Here is a 21,664-nt window from a genome sequence, read left to right on the forward strand (position 1 = left end):
CTACAAGGAACTTAAACAAATTTAGCAAAAAACCCCAAACAACCCCATTAAAAAGTGGGCAAAGGACATGAACAGACACTTCTCAAAAGAAGACATTTATGCAGCCAACAAACATGAAAAACCTATATCTAGGTTTTCTGGATATACGATCATGTCATCTGCAAACAGAGACAATTTGACTTCCTCTCCTCCTATTTGAATACCCTTTACTTCTTTCTCTTGACCAATTACCCTGACCAGAACTTCTAATACTATGTTAAATGGAAGGGGAGAGAGAGTGTATTCTTGTCTTGTGCTGGTTTTCAGGGAAATGCTCCCAGCTTTTGCCCATTCAGTATGATATTGGCTATGAGTTTGTCATAAATGGCTCTTCTTTCTTTTTTCCCCCTTTTTTTTTTTTTTTTTTTTTTTGAGATGGAGTCTTGTTTTATCACCCAGGCTGGAGTGCAGTGGCACAGTCTCGGCTCTCTGCAACCTCTGCCTCCAAGGTTCAAGCGATTCTCTTCCCTCAGCCTCCCAAGTAGCTAGGACTACAGGCACCTGCCACCATGCCAGGCCAATTTTTGTATTTTTAGTAGTGATGGAATTTTGTCATGTTGGCCAGGCTGGTTTCGAACTCCTGACCTCCGGTGATCCAACTGCCTCAGCCTTCCAAAGTGCTGGGATTACAGTTGTGAGCAACCACGCCCGGCCGTAAGTGGCTCTTATTATTTTGAGGTATATTCCTTCAATATCTAGTCTGTTGAGAGTTTTTAACTCGAAGGGATGTTGAATTTTATCGGAGGCCTTTTCTGCATCTATTGAGATAATCTTGTGGTTTTTGTCATTGGTTCTGTTTATGTGATAAAATACGTTAATTTGATTTCATATGCTGAACCAGACTTGCATCCCAGGGATGAAGCCAACTTGATCGTGGTGGATAAGCTTTTTGATGTGCTGCTAGATTCTGTTTGCCAGTATTTTACTGAGGATTTTTGCATCGATGTTCATCAGGGATATTGGCCTGAAGTTTTTTTGTTTTTGTTGTATCTCTGCCAGGTTTTGGGTATCAGGATGATGCTGGCCTCATAAAGTGGGTTAGGGAGGAGTCCCTTCTTTTCAATTGTTTGGAATAGTTTCAGAAGAAGTGGTCCCAGCTCCTCTTTGTACCTCTGGGTGAATTCAGTTGTAAATTTGTCGAGTCCTGGGCTTTTTTTGGTTGGTAGGCTATTTATTCCTGCCTCAATTTCAGAACTTGTTATTGGTCTATTCAGGGATTCAACTTCTTCCTGTTTCAGTCTTGAGGGTCTATGTGTCCAGGAATTTATCCATTTCTTCTAGATTTTCTAGTTCATTTGGATCGAGGTGTTTATAGTATCCTCTGGTAGTTTTTTGTATTTCTGTGGGGTCATTGGTGATATTCTCTATCATTTTTTATTGTGTCTATTTGATTATTCTGTATTTTCTTCTTTATTAGTCTAGTTAGTGGTCTATGTATTTTGTTGTTGTTGTTGTTGTTATCATTATTATTATTATTATTATTATTTTCAGAAAACCAGCTCCTGGATTCATGGACTTTTTGAAGGGTTTTTCATGTCTGTATCTCCTTCAGTTCAACTCTGATCTTGGTTATTTCTTGTCTTCTGCCAGCTCTGGGGTTTTTTTTGCTCTTGGTTCTCTAGTTCTTTTAGTTGTGTTGTTAGGGTGTTAATTTGAGATATTTGTAGCTCTTCGATGTGCACATTTAGTGCTATAAATTTCCCTTTTAACGCTGCTTTTGCTGCGTCCCAGAGATTCTGGTACTTTGCCTTTTTGCTCTCATTAGTTTCAAAGAACTTCTTGATTTCTGCCTTAATTTCGTTATTTACCCAGGAGTCATTCAGGAGTAGGTTGTTCAGCTTCCATGTAGTTGTGTGGTTTTGAGTGAGTTTCTTAATCTTGAGTTCTAATTTGATTGTACTGTGGTCTGAGAGACTGTTATGATTTCAGTTCTTTTGCAATTTGTTGGGGAGTGTTTTACTTCCAATTATGTGATCGATTTTAGAGTAAGTGCTACGTGGTACCAAGAAAAATGTATATTCTGTTGTTTTTGCATGGAGTGCTCTGTAGATATGTGTCAGGTCCACTTGGTCCAGAGCTGAGTTCAAGTCCTGAATATCCTTGTTAGTTTTCTGTCTTGACAATCTGTCTAATATTGATAGTGGGGTGTTACAGTCTTCTACTGTTATTGTGTGGGGGTCTAAGTCTCTTTGTAGATCTCTAAGAACTTCTTTTTATGAATCTGGGTGCTCCTGTATTCAGTGCATATATATTTAGGATAGTTAGCTCTCCTTGTTGAATTGAACCTTTTACTATTGTGTAATGCCTTCTTTGTCTTTTTTGATCTTTGTTGGTTTAAAGTCTGTTTTGTCAGAAGCTAGGATTGCAACCCTGCCTTCTTTCTGCTTTCATGAGCCTATGTGTGTCTTTGCATGTGAGATGGGTCTTGACTGTTTATCCACCTTGACATTCTGTGTCTTTTAATTAAAAATACAGAATGCTTCATGAATTTGTATGTTATCTTTCCACAGGGGCCATGCTAATCTTCTCTATATCGTTCCAATTTTAGTATATGTGCTGCCAAAGTGAGCACAATCATTTTTCATATTAATTTAAATGTGTAAAATTTAGTTATAAAGTTGGAGCATATGATCAATCCTGAATGATGCTACTCAAAGTGCTAATCTGAAGTTAAAAGAAAAGGAATCTATGCCAGAATTTATTTAAATTGACAACAAATTACATATTGTTTTCATAGCAGGTTTTTTTAATGAAAGTAGCAGCGAGCACATTGACATTATGATGCAAGCTTCTTATGTCTTTGTGGAATGGTAATAAGCAGTTTGCCACAGGTGGTTGAACTGGTTTATTAGTTCTAGTAAGTTTCTTGTGGATCTTGGGATTTTCTATGTATAGCATCGTGTCATTAATGATGAGAGAGAGTTTCACTTTTTCCTTTCCAATTTATATGCCTTTATTCTTTTGGCTTGCCTAATTATCTGGCTAGACTTCCAGTACCATGTTGAATTGATGCAGTAAAAGTAGGCATCCTTGTCTTGTTTTTGATTATAGGAGAAAGTCTTTCATCCTTAAGTATGATGCTAGCTATAAATTTTTTGTAAATGCCTTTTATCATGTGAAGGAAGTTCTCCTTTATTCTTGGTTTGGTGAGTGTTTTTATCATGGTAGGGAATTGGAATTTGTCAAAGGCCTTTTCTGTATCAATTTGTAAGAACGTGATGTTTTTCCTTCATTCTCTTAATGTGATGTATTATGTTGATTTTCATATAATGAACTAAATATGTATTCCTGGAATAAATTCCACTTGGTCATGGAGTATAATATTTTAATATGCTGTTAGATTCAGTTTGATAGTTGTTGATATTTTTGAGAATTTTTACATCTATATTCATAAGTGATGTTGATCTATAGTTTTCTTGTGATATTTTTGTCTGGCTGTGATATCAGTTTAAGGATGTCTTCATAGAATGAGTTAGGAAATGTCGCATCATCTTCTCATTTTTGGAATACTTCAAGATGTATTTGTGTTATTTATTTATTTATTTATTTATTTATTTATTTATTTATTTTGAGACAGAGTCTCGCTCTGTCACCCAGGCTGGAGTGCAGTGGCGCAATCTCAGTTCATTGCAACCTCTGCCTCCCGGGTTCAAGCTATTCTCCTGCCTCAGCCTCCCAAGTAGCCGGGATTACAGGCATGCACCACCATGCCTGGCAATTTTTGTATCTTTAGTAGAGATGGGGTTTCACCATGTTGGCCGGGCTGATCTCGAACTCCTGACCTCAGGTGATCCCGCTCACCTCAGCCTCCCAAAGTGTTGGGATTACAGGCGTGAGCCACTGCACCCGGCTTTGTGTTAATTACTTTTAAATGTTTGGTACAATTCACTACCAAAGCCATTTGATCCTGGACTTTTCTTTGCTAGGAGGATTTTGGTTACTGATTCATTCTCTTTACCTATATCTCATCAGATTTTGTACTTCTTGAGTCATTTGGGCAGTTTTTGTGTTTCTAGGAAGTTGTCCATTTTATCTAGGTTATCTAATATGCGGTAGACAATTGTCCATCATATGTTTTATACTACTTCATATTTCTGTAAGGTCGCTAGTAATGTCCCCACATTTTATTTCATTTTAAAACTATTTAATTGATATATGATTCACATATAAAAAAGCTCTGTACATTTAATGTTAATGATAAGGGCATAAATATATCCATCACTTTCCAAAGAGTCCTCCCATCCCCTTTATTATCATTGTGTGTGTGTGTGTGTGTGTTAAGAACACTTAACATATCTACTGTCTTAGCAAAGTTTAGGCATATAATACATTATTGTTACCTATCAATATTATGCTGTTTATTAGTATATTTGATAGGAAAAAAAAAACAAGATGTTCTTCCTTCTCTCACATGCTCCACTCAACACAACACAGAACACTTTTGTGGCCAAAATGTGTGGCTTTTTTCCCTAAACACCAAACTTTTCTGCAACAGACACCAACAGAGTGTCTTATAATTCAATTCAATTATGACACTCTCTACCTGGAATTAGAGTCAAATCCTACAGGTTAAGAGCTCAGTCCCACAAGATGGCCCCCCACTTCTAATGCCAGTTGAAAGCTCCAGATTGTTTTACAAGTGCTTCTGACCTACCAGCTAATAATCAGGGTTTTTCATGACCCCATCCTCAAGTACCATTAATTTGTTAGCGTGGCTCACAGAATTTAAGAAAACACTTACATTTACTGGTTTATTATATTAATAAAGGATATGACAAAGGGTATAGTTGAATATCAAGATGAAGACATACATAGGGTGTGGACTGGAAGGTTCCTGAGTGAAGGAGTTTCTGTCCCCATGTAGTTGGGGTGTGCCACCTTCCTGACATGTGGATGTGTTCACCAGCCCAGAAGCTCTCCTAACTCTGTAGTTCAGGGATTTTTATGGAGGCTTCATCACACAGGCACACGATTATTAACTCAATCTCCAGCCCCTTTCCACTTCCCAGAGGATGGAGAGGAGTAGAGCTGAAAGTTCCAAGCTTCTAATCACAGCTTGATCTTTCTGCTGACCAGCCCCCATCCAGGAGCCCACAAAGAGTTGCTTCATTAGAATAAAAGACACTCCTATCACCCAGGAAATTCCAAGGGATTAGGAACTCCATGTCAGGAATTGGGGTCAAAGACCAAATATTAGATCAAAAGATACACCTAGCCTGCTGCTACTCAGGAAATTACAAGGGTTTTAGGAGCTCTGTGCCAAGAACCTGAGGTAGAGACCAAATATATATTGCTTATATCATAATATCATAAGTAAGTCTCCAGAATTTATTTATATTGTATACTGAAACTTTGTGCCCTTTGACCATCACCTTCCCATTTTTTCCTCCCCCAGACCCCGTCAACCATCATTTTACTCTCCACATCTATGAGGTTGACTATTTTAGATTCCTCATATAAGTGAGATCATACGATATTTGTCTTTTTGTGTCTGGCTTATTTCACTACAGGTCCATTCATGTTGTCACGACCAATAGGATTTTTCTCTTTTTTTAGGCTAAATAATATTCCTCTGTGTGTGTGTGTGTGTGTGTGTGTGTGTGTGTGTGACATTTTCTTTTCTTTTTTGTTTTTTTTTTTTGTTTTTTTGTTTTTTTTGAGACGGAGTCTCGCTGTGTCTCCCAGGCTGGAGTGCAGTGGTGCAATCTCGGCTCACTGCAAGCTCTGCCTCCCAAGTTCACGCCATTCTCCTGCCTCAGCCTCCCGAGTAGCTGGGACTACAGGCACCCGCCACCATGCCCGGCTAATTTTTTGTATTTTTAGTAGAGACGGGGTTTCACCGTGTTAGCCAGGATGGTCTGGATCTCCTGACCTCGTGATTTGCCCGCCTCAGCCTCCCAAAGTGCTGGGATTACAGGCATGAGCCACCGCACCCGGCCACATTTTCTTTATCCATTCATCCACTGACAGACATTTAGATTGTTTCTGTGTCTTGGCAATGAACACAAAACTGAAGGTATCTCTTCAAGATCCTGATTTCAATTCCTTTAGAAAAATAACCAGGTATAGGGTAACTAGGTCATATGATAGTTCTGTTTCAATTTTTGAAGGAACTTCCATGCTGCTTTCCATAATGGCTATGCCAATTTACATTTCCACCAATAGTGTACAAGGGTACCCTTTTTTTCACATCCTTGCCAGGACTTATTATCATTTGGCTTTTAAAATAATAGTCATCCTACCAGGTGTGAGGTTGTATCTAACTGTGGTTTTGATTTGCATTTATCTTATGATTGGTGATACTGAGCACCTTTTCATATACCTGTTGGCCATTTGTATGTTTTCCTTGGAGAAAACTCTATTCAGGTCCTTTGCCAATTTTAATATTTGGGGTTGTTTTGTCATTGAGTTAGAGGAGTTTCTTGTATATTTTGGAGATTAACCCTTTATTAGATATATAGTTTGCTAAGATTTTCTCTCATCTTGTAGGTCGCCTTTTCATTTTGTTGATTGTTTCTTTTGCTGTTTAGGAGCTTTTTAGTTTGATGAAATCACACTTTTTTTAAATTTTATTCTTACTTTTGTTGCCTGTGCCTTTGGAATCAAATCCAAAAGAAACTATTGCCAAGAACAATGTCAAGGAGCTTTTTCCTTATGCTTTCTTTTAGGAGTTTTATAGTGTCAGGTCTTACATTTAAGTCTTTAATCCAATTTTACTTGATTTTTATGTAGAGTGCAATATATGGGTCCAATTTCATTCTTTTACATGTAGATACTCAGTTTTCTCAGCCCTGTTTATTGAAGAGACATCTTTTCTCCATTACATATTCTTGGCACATTTATCAAAAACTAGTTGACTTAAATGCTTGGATTGATTTCCAGGCTGTTTATTCTGTTACATTGGTCTGTATGTCTGTTTTTATGCAATAACATACTATTTGGATTACTACAGTTTTTCAATGTAATTTGAAATCAGGAAATCCTATGCCTCTAACTTCATTCTTCTTCCTCAAGACTGCTTTAGCTATTTAGAATCTTCTGGGGGTCCCATATGAATTTTAGGATTGTTTTTCTATTTCTGTGGGGAAAAATACCATTGGAATTTTGGTAGATTGTTGTCAATCTATAGATCACTTTGGATAATAAGGACATTTTTAATAACATTAATTTTCCAAATTTATTAACATGAGATATCTTACCATTTATTTGTGTCTTTTTCAGTTTCTTTTTACAATGTTTTATACTGTTCAGTGTACAGAATTTACTTGCTTGGTTACAATTATTTCTAAGTATTTTATTCTTTTTAATACTATTGTAAATATGATTGTTTTATTTATTTTTAGGATAGGTCATTGTTAGGGTGTAGAAATGCAACCGATGTTTGTATTTTGATTTTGTATCCTGCAATTATACTGAATTCATTTACTGGTTCTAACAGATTTTTTTAGTGGAATCTATGGAAATATATATATATATGATCATGTCATCAGAAAACAAAGATGATTTCACTGCTTCCTTTCATATTTAGATGTATTTCATTTTTTTTCTCTGCCTAATTGTTCTTGCTAGGACTTCCAATACCATGTTGAGTAGAAGTGGTGAGAGTAAATATCCTTGTCTTATTCCTAATCTTAGAGGAAAATTTCACCATTTGGTATGATGTTAGCTGCAGGTTTGTCATATATGGTCTGCAATATATTGAGGTAATTTGCATGTATGCCTAATTTGATGAGAGTTTTAATCATGAAAAAATGTTAAATTTTTCCAGATGCATTTTCTGCATTTATTGAGCTGATCATATGATTTTTATCTGTCATTTTGTTAATGTGGTATATCACATTTATTGATTTGCATATGGCAAACTATCCTTGTATCCCAGGGATAAATCCAATTTTATCATGGCAAATGCTCCTTTTAATGTGTTGTTGAATTTGTTTTACTCATATTTTGTTGAGGATTTTTATGTCTGTATACATTAGGGATATTGACTTCTAATCTTCTGTCTTGTATTGGTATCAGGGTAGTGCTGGCCTCATGCAATGAGTTTGGAAGTGTTCCCTTCTCTTTAATTGTTTGAAAAAGTTTCATATGATTGGTATTATTGCTTCTTTAATTGTTTGGAAAAGTTTCATACAATTGTTATAATTGCTTCTTTATATCTGGTATAATTCACCAGTGAAGCCATCAAGGCCTGGGTTTTTCCTTGTTAGGAGGTTTTTGATTACTAATTCAATATCCTTACTTGTTATTAGTCTGTTCAGGTTTTCTGCATATGCATTTTTTCAGTCTTTGTAGGTTATATATGTTTAGGAATTTATTTATTTGTTCTAGGTTGTCTGATTTGTTGTCATATAATTATTGAAAGTAGTCTGTCCTGATCCATTGCATTTATGTGCTATCAGCTGTAATGTCTTTTCCTTCATTTCTGATTTTTTTGAGTCTACTCTCTTTTTTTCTAGTCTAGCTAAACATTTGCCAATTTGATTTATCTTTTTGAGAAACCAACTCTTAGTTATTTGGTCATTTCAATTGTTTTTCTAGTGTCTATTTCATTTATTTCTGCTCTTATATTGATTATTTTCTTTTTTTCTAATCACCTTAGGCTTAATTTTTTCTTCTTTTTCTCTGTGAGTTATAAAGTTAGGTTGTTTATTTCAAATCTTTTGTTTTTCTTAATGTAGGCATTTATTGCTATAGACTTCTCTGTTATAATGGCTTTTGATGTATACTGTAAGTTTGATATATGATATTTTCATTTTTGTTTCTCTCAAGATAATTTTCATTTCCTTTTTTATTTAATCTTTGATTTATTGGTTTTTCAGGGGAATGCTGTTTAACTTCCATGTATTTGTGACTTTTCCAAGATTCCCCATTACTGATTTCTAGTTTTATATTGCTGATATAAATATTATTATTGATTCTAGCTGATAACAACTTAAGTTTAATCAGAGACAATAACTACAATTTTACTTCTGCACTGCCACATTTTAAGTTATTGATGTCACAGTTTACACCATTCTGTATTGTGTGTTCATTAAAAAATTATTATGGCTAGAGTTATTTTTAATGCTTTTGTCTTTTAACTTTATACTAGAGTTGAAAGTGATTTATATAACGTCATTACAGTATTATACTATTCTGAATTCAACTATATACTTATTTTTACTGGTGAGTTTTATACTTTCATATGTTTTAATGTTGCTATTTATCATCCTTTTGTTTGTAAACTTGAAGAATTCCCTTTAGCATTTGGTAAGGAAGGCCTATTGGTGATAAACTCCCTCAGCTTTTTTTGTCTGGGAACATTTTTATTTATTTATTTATTTATTTATTTATTTATTTTCATTTCTGAAGGACAACTTGCTGGACAAAACATTCTTGGTTGGTAGTGTTTTGGTTTTTTTTCCTTTCAACACTTTGAATGTATTATCCCACTCTCTCCTGGTCTGCAGGGTTTCTTCTAAGAAATCCCTTGTAATATTATGGGGATTCCCTTTATGTGGTGAGTTGCTTTTCTCTTGGTGCTTACAAAATTCTCCTTGTTATTGACTTTTCATAATGTGTCTCAGTGAATACCTTTTTATGTTCAATCTGTTTTGAGTTCTTTGGGCTTCATGGATTTGGATATTAATTTCTCTCTCCAGATTTGAGAAGTTTTCTGTCATCATTTATTTAAATAGGCTTTCTCTCCCTTTCTCTTTTTCTGCTCCTTGGACTTTCATAATGCATCTATTGGTTCACTTGGTGGTCTTCCATAGTCCTGTAAGCATTCTTCACACTTTTCCATTCTTTTTTCTTTTCATTCTGTGTACTGGATAATTTTAAACGATCTGTCTTTAAGTTTACTGACTTTTTTCCTGCATGATTAAGCATGTTGTTGAGCTATCTGTTGAAGTGTTCAGTTCAGTTATTGTTCAGCTCCAGAATTTGGTTGGTTCTTTTTTATAGCTTCTATCTCTTTGTTAAATTTCTCATTCTGTTCATGTGTTTTTAAAATTTCATTTAGTTGTTTATCTGTGTTATCTTGTAGCTCACTGAACTTTTCTAAGATAATTATTATGAATTCTTATCAAGAAGTTCATTGATTTTCATTTCTTTGGCATCGACCATTGGAGCTTTATTTTGTTCCTTTGGTGTCTCATGTGTCCTTGATTCTTCATGTTCCTTGAAGCCTTGTGTCTCTGTCTTCACATTTGAAGAAACAGTAACCTCCTGGAAGTAAAGATCTTCACAAGTGAGTCTGATTCGAGATTTTGGGGGATCTCTCAGATATTTTGTATCGATCTATTTGCTCCAGTCTTCTTGTTCCCTGTGAGGGTGAAGTCTTGGAATTGTGCACCTTCTGTTGATTTCACAATGTCATGCCAGCTGCTGAAAGCCTCCTGATTATTTTCTCTATGGCAGTGCCTTGAAGTGTCAAGATTGAGCATTTTCTCCAAATCTAGCAGAGTTGCAGTGGCTGGTCATATCTGTGTGCTGTCTATTGAGGCTTATGCACACTATCTGTGGGTGAATGCAGGGTCTCAGCTCTTGGGGAAGGAGCATGTGGACTAATAAGGGTGTATGTCAGCTAGTTGGGAGGTCCACAGGTGAAACATCCTATGAGGTTCATGAGTGGAACTTTTGGTGGAATACACAAGCCAGTTCATAGGATCCACTGTCAGTTTCTGAGAAGGTCTCTTTTGGCCCTGAGCTCTGCCACCCTGGGCAGGTGGGCAGTGGAGGGTGACATGGGTATATGAAATTGTCCTACTTATCCCCTTCAATACATCTATTCCTGGGTTGTTTTTGTTTTGTTTTGTTTTGTTTTGTTTTGTTTTGTTTTTCTGCATCAGGGAGCTCCAACCTTTCAGCCAGATTCCTGGGCTCCCCTAAATGTTTTCTCATCTGTCTAGTCCATTTTATGTTGCGACAAAGAAATGCTTAAGGCTGAGTTATTTATAAAGGAAAGAGGTTTATTTGACTCATGGTCCTGCAGGCTGTACAAAAAGCACAGCACCAGCATTTACTTCTGGTGATGGCCTCAGACTGCTTCTACTCATGGAAGACGTGAAGGGAAACCAGGGTGTATAGAGATCACATGGTGAGAGAAGAAGTAAGAGAGAAAGGGAGGTTCCAGGCTCTTTTTAACAACCAGTTCTCCTGGGATCTAGTAGAACAGGAACTCACTCACCCGCTCCCTATCTAGGCTTACTCAGGGACTATAACTATTAATTTTTTTTCTTTCTGTGAATGAACCACACTTTCTTACTTTTTTTGTGCCTCTTTATTTGTTGTTGAAAACTGGACATTTATATTATTACAATGTGGTAACTTTATAAATCAGGTTATCTCTCCTCCTTGGGGTTTTTTGTTGCTATTTGTTTTAGGTTGTGATTTTTTGTTTGTTTAGTGATTTTTCTGATCTATTTTTAAATACTATATTCTTTGTCATTTTTGGTCCCTGAAATCTCTGTTCTGTTATCTCGGTGGTCAGTTAGTGATTAAACATATTTTTTAAAATATCTAAAGTTAAAAAAAATGTTTTTAGTTATCTTACAATCTTTGTAGATTGGCTCTGTATTGGTGCACTCTTTCGGCTTGGCCATTTACATCTCTGCATAGACCTTCACTTCCTGCTTGCTAGAGCCTAAAGTAAAGGTCAGGTAGAAGCGAAATCTTCGGGTTTTCTCCAGTGTCTTCTGAGCATGTATCTCTCGCATAGCTTTCTGTTTCCTTTTTATATACAGGGGCTTTTAAAAGCCCTTACTCCCCACATATCTCCTTCACTAGCATTTTCCCCCAGGATTTTTGGTCTGTCTGTGCCTTGTTCTTTCTATTATTTCTTGTCCTAGGAGGCTGCAGCCTGTATGTTTGCCTTTAAATGCTTTCAATAAAAGTTAAAAGGCTGGCAAGAAAAAACAAAACAAACAAACAAAAAAAAAAACCACAACTCTGAGCTAACCCCTCTGGGAGCTTTCAGACAGATCAAAACACAAAACCACATTTATGGAGAGCAACGTCCAAATTGCCTCTCTGGTTCCTAGCAAGCCACACCAGGAACACAAGCAGCTGCTCCTATGGCTGCCTACCAGCTAGGTAGTGTAGGATGGTAGACAATAAGTTAAAATGCCATAATGCTCTCCCACTGAAATTTAGTACCTTTTTAAAATTAAATGTTCCCTTTATTGTTATAATTCTTAAATTATAATTTATCTGCCAAAATATTTGATTCTGACCATTTTTTCTTTAATGGATGAATGCAGTTTTGGAGTTTCCTCCTCTGCCGTTTTCAATGATGTCACTCACTTGAGAAATTTTAAACATAAGCCTACCCACACACAGAGATGAAGTTCTATTTCACATTAATTGACTGGTCAAATGAATATTAAATAGATAATTTTAAGGTCCCAAACAAGTAGTGAGCCTAGGTACATTACGGAAACAAGCAAATCCCTGGAATTACCTAGCTTCCCCTTAGGACATAAAGAATTCCTACAGTTGAAATTTAAAGGAAAATAAGTACCTCACAGTTAAAAATCACAAAACACACTAGAGTAAATTAAATTATAGGAACAAGTTCCTGAAGAATCAAAATTCCCAGGAACCTCATATTTTGGAATTTTTATAACATGTAATATAAAATATTGTAGTAGGCTCCTAAGTGAAAAAGCATTAAAATTATTAACAAAGTACCAACAAAAATTCCAAATATATTAGAAAAGTAAATATAAATAAACATTATGCAAAGAAAAATGATATACTAATTGAAATGGGAAACATAAAGAATATTAAAACCAAATAAAGAGGAGTTTAAGTGGAATTTAGAATTGAAATTTTTTCTGCAGTTAGCATTAAGGTACAAAATATTTCAAGTAGAAGGGAAAGAGAGCATGAGGCAGAGGCACCATTTGAAAAGACAATGGTTGAGGATTTTTAGAACTGATGAAAGAACCACATATTCAAAAACCCCAGTGAATCTCAAGCAACTTAATAAAAAGATACATACCCTTAACACATGATAGTAAAATTGTGTACAGTAAAGTCATACACAGGATATTAATAGGAGTTAGAGAAAAATTAATTGCCTTCAAAGTAATACCAATTTTACATGCAGCTGATAATCAATAGTAGTAGTGAAAACCAGAAAACAACCAAATTAAGTACTCAATATAAAAGAAACAAACCTGTCAATCTAGAATCCTACCTCCAGAGAAGAAGAGGGGGAAAATGGTTAACATGAATCTAGCCTTCAAAGCTAACTCTTAGGTAATAGGAAATAGACAGCAAGGAGTAACAGGTGAAACAAATTATAAATATTCAGTCAGACAAATCCTGAGTGTGGGACATTATACAAAACAATCCACCTGGTAACTTTAAAAAGTCAGTGTCACAAAAAAAAGTTGAAGGGAATAACTGTTGTAGATTAAGAGTAAAGAAATATATCAATAACTTCCTACTCATCCAGGCAGCTAAAGAAAGAAATATATCAATATCTAATAGCTAATAGAATGTGTTATCCGTGATTGGAACATTGTAAAGGAGCTATGAGCCACATTTTGGAGCAATTTGAAAAACTTAAATATGGAGTGTATTTCAAATGTAAGGAATTATACTTAAACTTATTAAGGGGGTTATAATGATATTTAGTTATTTCAGAGACTATTATATTTTGAAGATGCAAAACAAATTATTTAGGGCTTACATGTAATTTACTTTGAAGTGTTTAGACAAAAAATATAAAAATGATGAATAGCAAGATACAGATATAGATATATATATCTCAAAATAGTAACAAATGAATCCAGGTGGGTATATAGGTGTTAGTCTTTCTATTTTATGTATGGTCTAAAATGTTTATAATTTTTTAAAAAATGAAAAAAATGAGATTGAAATAAAACCACTTCATGCATGAAGAGCTGCTATTTGAAAGATAAAGCCCAGGAATCTTTATCTTCCTACTGAGTAGTAATTATGTGATCAGCACCATGCTAGACAACTGGATTAAAGTGATAAAATACACAGACACAATTTGGTAGTGACCATGAAAATTAGAAGGGATCATGGATTTCACTACTGTCTTTTATTGTTTCATTCTTCTTCCAGTGTAGCACTACCTTAAAGAGACCAAAATATGACATCAGACTTTAAATATGTAACTGTTTATCATGAAGCTACAGTAATTAACTTGGTGATGAATTAAAAATAGAACAATGAAACAGACTAGAATACATTAACTCACCAAAATAGATAGAGATATTTAATATATTATAAAGATGGCATAACTGTGGGCAAAAGATGGATTGTTCAAAAAATGGTATTTGGAGAGTGATGACAGGAAAAATGGTGGAGTAGGAAGTGTTAGGAATTCATCTCTCCACAGAGACAACAATTGTACTTCTAGAAACCAGAAACTGTCTGACGTGACTGTTTTGGAAATCTTTTTTTTTTTTTTTTTTTTTTTGAGACAGAGTCTCGCTCTGTCGCCCAGGCTGGAGTGCAGTGGCCGCATCTCAGCTCACTGCAAGCTCCGCCTCCCGGGTCTACGCCATTCTCCTGCCTCAGCCTCCCGAGTAGCTGGGACTACAGGCGCCCGCCACCTCACCCGGCTAGTTTTTTGTATTTTTTTAGTAGAGACGGGGTTTCACCGTATTAGCCAGGCTGGTCTCGATCTCCTGACCTTGTGATCCGCCCGTCTCGGCCTCCCAAAGTGCTGGGATTACAGGCTTGAGCCACCGCGCCCGGCCTGTTTTGGAAATCTTGATTCTACTTGAACTCTTTTAGCTTCCAAGGGGAAAACTTTGCTGGTAAATTGTAGTTATTATCAGTCCTTTTTAGCCGTCAGTGCAATAGGAGCTACTCTTACTCCAGCCCCCTTCCAAGCCCTGTGTCAGTGTAGGGACTGCAACCTGTGTCTCTGGCATGGCTTGTTGGAGCCACAGTGCGTAATAAGGGTATTGTCCTCCAAATATCAGTGGTTTGTGTTCTGTTATGGATAACTGCTTCTGATTACTGATGTGCAGGTAAATAAACCTGGCAACCATTGTTTTACCCCTCACCAGCTCAAGTAGCTTCCAGAGGATTTAAGGGAGCCTCATCATCTTTTTTGTTTTTTTTTTGTTTTTTTTTGTTTTTTTGGACATTCAAAAACAACTGCATATACAGGGTAATTTAGAAAGGCACTGTGTATACCCAAGGAAAGATACGGTCCCAGAAAAGACCTGAGAAGACCTTAAGCTTCTAGCCCATGCTGATTTCTGGCATAGAGACATGTTACAACAATTTTTAAAACCCCAGAAAACCTTAGGGAAGGGGATACACAATTCAATTTCCAGAGTTACCACATTATAAGATTCAAATGTGCACTCTTTAACAAAAGGCCACAAGGCATGAAAAGAAACATAAAAGTATAGCGTATTAAAAGAAACAAAATGATAAATAAACAAAAAAAATGCCTGAGAAAGCACAGATGCCAGACTTACTAGACAGAGATGTTAAAACAATGGTCTTAAATATGCTCAAAGAGCTAAAGGAAGACATGAATAAAGACAGGAAAATTGTGTATGTACAAAATGGCAGTACCAATAAAGATACAGAAATTATGAATAAAGACCCCAAAGGAAATTCTGGAGTTGAAAGGTACAATAACTCAAAATTAGGGCAAAAGCTGATTTCAGCAAATGGAATAAAGATTCAGAGAGCTAGAAGATAGAACCCTTTAAATTATTGAGTCTGAGGAACAGAAAGGGAAAAAAATGAAGAAAAGTGAACAGAGCCTAAGGGACCTGTGGGACATGATCCAGCAGAACAACAGGCCAACTTACACATTATGGGAATATTAGGAAGAGAAGACAGAGAGAAAGGGGCAGAGAGATCATTCAAAAAGTAATAATGGCTAACAACTTTCCAAGTTTGATAAAACACATGAATGTAAAAATCCAAGAAGCTCAATTAACTACAAACAGGACAAAACAAAGTGACATATGCTAAAACACATTATAATAAAATTATTGAAAGACAAAGAGTGAATCTTAAAAGCAGAAAGAGAGCAGTGACTGATCATATACAAGCGATTAAGACCTGTCAGCAGTGACTGATCATATACAAGTGATTAAGACTGTCAGCCAATTTGGTATCAGAAACCTGGAGGCCAGAATGTGTCAGGTTTATATCATCAAAGTGCTGGGGGAAGAGTCAACTGAGAATTCCATGTTCACCAAAAAATATTTTTTAATGGGGATAAATTAAGACATTCTCAGATAAACAAAATCTGAGGGAGTTCATTTTCACTAGATATGCCAAGCAAGAAATTCTAAAGAGAGCCATGTAGATTTAAACAAAAAGAAACTAGACAATAACTCACAGCTATATGAAGAGATAAAGATCTCTAGCAAATATAAATATGTAAGTAATTACAAAAGCCAGTACTGTTAGAATTTTGGATTGTAGCTCCACTTTTTTATTTTTTGTATGACCTGAAAGACAAATGCATAAAAATCAATATTTAATGTATGTTTTGGACATGCAATGTATAAAGTTATAATTTGTGACAATAACAGAAAAGGAGATGGAGCTGACTAAAGAAGATACAAAATCTCAACAGTGGAATGACATTAGCAAGATGGCAGACTAGGAAGCTTCAGGCCCTCCCCCTCTCACAAACACTCCAATTTAACAGCAGTATATCAACCAGAGTACCTATGTTAAACTCGACAATTGAGAAGAGAGACCACCCAGGTCATGATTTTCCCCACCCGTTTTGCTGGAATCCTTTCTTGATTTTACATTGTCATCAGCAATGCACAGGGGTTCCAAAATTTCTCCACATCCTCACCAACTCCAATTGATTCAAAGATTTAAACACAAATCTCGAAATCATAAAAGTACTAAGAAAATATATTAGAGACTTTAAAAAAATCTTATATATAAATTAATTTATATTTTATTTTATTTTATGTATTTTATTATATATTTATATAAAATAAATTTATGTATATTTATTATATATTTTATATTTATAAATTAAATTTATATTCTAGCATCCTATTAGGTGTGAAGTGATATCTCATTGTGGTTTTTATTTATGTTTTATTAATAATTAATACTTCTATCTAACCTATTATATTCTAGGTTAGATAGAAATAAGCGGGACATAAAAATTGATAAAGTTAACTGATAATGTTAACATGATTCATAATATAAACATTTACAGATGAATTAATCTTGCATATAGAAAATCCTAGGAGATCCACTAAAACCTGTTCAATGAACTTCAGTAGAGTTGCATGATAAAATATCAATATGCAAAAACATATTGTATTTCTATACAGTAGTAATGATCAAAAAATGACATTTTTATAACTGCAAGTGCATCAAAATAATTTTTAAAACTAAGGAGTTTTACCAAAAAAGTGTAATATTTGTTCAGTGAAAACTCTAAAAATTGTTGAAAAGAATTGAAGACCTAAATAAATGGAAAGACATCCCATGTTTATGGATTGTGAGACTTAATATTATTAAAATATTGATACCAGCTAAATTGATCTATAGACTCAATGTAATCCTTACCAAATTTAGCTGCCTTTTTATAGAAATTCAGAAGCTGCTCTCAAAATTTATGTGCAAGTGATCCACAGTATCCAAAATAATAAAAGAACAAAGTTGAAGGACTCACACTATTTTATTTCAATGCTTACCATGAAACTACAGTAATCCAGACTATGTGGTACTGACATAAGGGTAAACATAAATATGAATGAAAAAGTATTGAGAGTCCAGAAATAAATCCTCACATGTATTGAGTTTGACAAGAGCATGAGAGCTATACAATAGGGTCAGAATTGTCTTTTCAACAAATGGTGTTGGGACAATTGGACAGGCACCTGCAAAATAATGACTTTTAATCCTTGCCTCACACCATATATAAAAATGAACTAGAAATTGTTCAAATTGAACTAGAAATTGAACTAGAAAAAATGAACTAGAAAATTGAACTAGAAATTGAACTAGAAAAAATGAACTAGAAATTGTTCAAAAACCTAAATGTAAGAGCTAAATCTATAAAACCCTTAGAAGAAAACACATGGTATAAATCTTTGTGACTATGGACCTTTGTAACATTTGGTGTCTTACATATGACACCAAAGCACAAAGAACAAAGGGAAAAATAGGCAAACTGTACATCATCGAAATTAAAAACTTTTGTGCTTCAAAGGACATAAGTGAAAACCCAACCCAGAGAATGGGAGACAATATTTCAAATCATATACTTAGCAAAGAACTTCAATCTAGAATGAATAAAAACTGTTTCAACTCAAAAGTAAAAAGACAACCCAATATAAAAATGGTCAAAAGATCTGGATAAATATTTCTCCAAAGAAAATATAAAAATTGGGGAGGGAGGCGGGGGGAGGGATTGCATTGGGAGTTATACCTGATGTAAATGACGAGTTGATGGGTGCAGCACGCCAATATGGCACAGGTATACATATGTAACAAACCTGCACGTTATCCACATGTACCCTAGAACTTAAAGTATAATAAAAAAATAAATTAAAAAAAAATAAAAATAAATAAATAAATAAATAAAAGCAACCTAAATGCTCACTCATAAGAAATATGTTAAATATAATATACAGGCAAATACACACACACACATTACAATGTATTGGCATATTTATACATTAAAAAGCTGTAACATCATGAAGACACCAAAGCAATTCTAAATGGAACTGTTTCTCAGGTACACCAAAATAATAAACATATTTTGGTAAAAAAAAAAAAGAAAGAAAATATGAAAATTGCAAGTAGGCACATGAAACAATGCTCAACATCATGAGCTATCACTGAAATGCAAATCAAAACCCCCAAACATTTCCATACCCATTCGGATGAAAATAATTAAAAGACAGGTAATAAAATGTGTTGGTAAGGATATGGCAATATGAGAATCCTCATACACTGCTGGTGGGAATGTAAAATTGTGCAGTTGTTTTGGAAAGCAGTCTGGCAGTTTTTCAAAAAATGACCTTATATTCTAGCGGTTTCACTCCTAGACATATATCCAAGAGAAATGAAAACATATGTCCACATAAAATGTTGTACACATATGTTCATAGCAACATTATTCATAATAGACAATACATAGCAACAACCCCAGTTTCCATCAGCTGGTAAATAGATAAATAAAATGTGGCATATTCATACAATGGAATAATTTTCCACAGTAAGAAGCAATAAAGTACTAATAAATGCTACAACAGGGAAGAGCCTTATGCTAAGTGAAAGAAATCACAAAGAACCATTGTAGTCAATTCCTATAATTTCATGTTGCTCCGGCATCCACCCTAGATACAGAGTTAACTTTCTAACTTTCTCATACCAGAGGCAGGGCCTAATCACCTAATTCTCCACTTCCTCACACTTTCTCAATGTGGTCAATCCATATATCTGCCTTACACAACCAGATATCCACCACCCTCTGGGACGGAGAGATATAACCTACTTGACTTGCCCCACTGACCCTCACACCCAACATGGACAATGCAAATATGCCACAGTGATCACCTCTCAGTGATGGTGTGACCTCCTGGAACTCATCCCTACTTGCTTCAAACTCGCTGGTTTGAACTCCTCATAGGAAACATATTTGGGTAATGCTTTTGATCACAATAAAGGCCCAGCCTACAGGTCTGTCCCACTCAACACCCACTGGTTGCGCATCCTGCTGTCTTCAGACTTCTCATCAGCCCTTGTGGGCAACCCTCTTCTCTTGTAGATCTGAGTAATAAAAATATTTTGTATTTCATATGTTTTGTTGTGCTGTCTTCTCTGTGCCTCATTTGACTTACACAACCAAACCTAACTATCCTGGTCAGGGCTCTCCTTGCAAGTGACTATCTTAGCAGGGATAAACTGGACACAGGTCAAACAAGAGCCACAAGGGTATCTGCCAGTACAAACAAGTTTTCAATGAGAGGGACACCTGGTCACAGGTTGGACACTTAGGCATTAGGCTGTCTGCCAGGACAAAGTATCCCTTGAAAAGCACACTGTAAACATTGAAGACCACCTTCCTTAGAGCCCCATTCAGCACAGGGCTAGAATTTATAGCCACTCTCCAGACAGAGACCTCAAGACCAAATTAGAAAAAATAATAATAATACAAATAACAACTACATACTAAATGATTCCATTTATATGAAAAATCCAAAATAGACAAATTTATAGAGACAGAAAAATGAATTGTTGCCTCTGGTTTGGGGGTTAGGGCAATGCAATCTGACAACTAAGGGACAGAGAGTATCTTCTTGGGCTTAAAGATGTTACAAAATTGATTTTGGTGATGAATGCACAACTCTTAAGTGTATTAAAGTCTTTGAATTGTACATTTTGAATTGGTGAATTGTATATGAATTGTATTTTAATAAAGCTGTTTTAAAATATTATAAACAGGCTGGGCGCAGTAGCTCACGCTTGTAATCCCAGCACTTTGGGAGGCCAAGGCTGGCGGATCATGAAGTCAGGAGATCGACACCATCCTGGCTAACACGGTGAAACCCTGTCTCTACTAAAAATACAAAAAAATTAGCTGGGTGTGGTGGCGGACGCCTGTAGTCCTAGCTACTCGGGAGGCTGAGGCAGGAGAATGGCGTGAACCCCGGAGGCAGAACTTGCAGTGAGCCGAGATCGTGCCACTGCACTCCAGCCTGGGCAGCAGAGCGAGACTCCGTCTCAAAAAAACTAAATATATAATAATAATAATAATAATATATTATAAACAAGTCAAAAAACAGCATATACTGGAAACACTAGTTACAGCAGATATGGCAATCTACAGGCTCATTTTGTGAGTTAACAAAAGCATACTATAAATCAGTGGAGTGAATATCCCAATGGAAAGCTTTAAATAAGTAGTTCACAGGAAAGAAAAAAGGTCTGTAGTACTCAGCAAATAGATTTGGGACTTTTGTTAATTATTACTGTTGCTAACCAAGATTTCCCGCAGTCCAATTTTCAGACACTTAGCCTTGCACTTCCCCACACCTTTTGAACACAACAATGGCCATGTAACTTGCTTTGGTCAATGCAATATTCAAAAAGATTTTTGTCAGTTCTGGGAGGAAACTTTTAAGAGCCGCTGTGAGATTTGTCATGATCAGTCTCTTCCTATGTCATGGTAACCAGCAATGTTTCAGATCATAACTGTTCCATTTAATCCTCATGAGTAAAGCTCCCAACAGAGGTGTTAGACATGTAATATGAACAACAAATATATTTTTGTGATTTTTTTTTTGAGACAGAGTCTCACTCTGTTGTCCAGGCTGGAATGCAGTGGCACAATCTTGGCTCACTGCAACCTCTACATCCTGAGTTCAAGTGATTCTCTTGCCTCAGCCACTCGAGTAGCTGGGATTATATGTGTGTACAACCATTCCTGGCAAATTTTTGTATTTTTAGTAGAGATGGGGTTTAGCCATTTTGGCCAGGCTGGTCTCAAACTCCTGGCCTCAAGCTATTTGCCTACCTCAGCCTCCCAAAGTTCTGGGTATTTTGGTTATTTTAAGTTGCCCAGATTTGGGGGTCATCTGTTACGGCAATGTAATGTAGCACATCATTATTGATAGACTCCCTCACAATTGTAGAA

The 21,664-nt window shown here is 35.7% G+C and overlaps 1 protein-coding gene and 1 non-coding gene across 2 annotated transcripts in view; one reads left to right on the forward strand and one right to left on the reverse strand.

Annotated features, from left to right (window-relative positions):
* Nucleotides 1-21,664, forward strand: part of GPRASP3 (G protein-coupled receptor associated sorting protein family member 3) — an 88,773-nt gene that overhangs the window by 15,599 nt on the left and 51,510 nt on the right. The gene's annotated exons all lie outside the window — the stretch shown is intronic.
* LOC126946952 (U6 spliceosomal RNA) lies at nucleotides 2,505-2,611 on the reverse strand. The gene has a single exon (XR_007722816.1). It is a non-coding gene; the product is annotated as a U6 spliceosomal RNA (small nuclear RNA).

This window comes from Macaca thibetana, chromosome X, assembly GCF_024542745.1.
Source record: "Macaca thibetana thibetana isolate TM-01 chromosome X, ASM2454274v1, whole genome shotgun sequence".
Taxonomy (NCBI): domain Eukaryota; kingdom Metazoa; phylum Chordata; class Mammalia; order Primates; family Cercopithecidae; genus Macaca; species Macaca thibetana.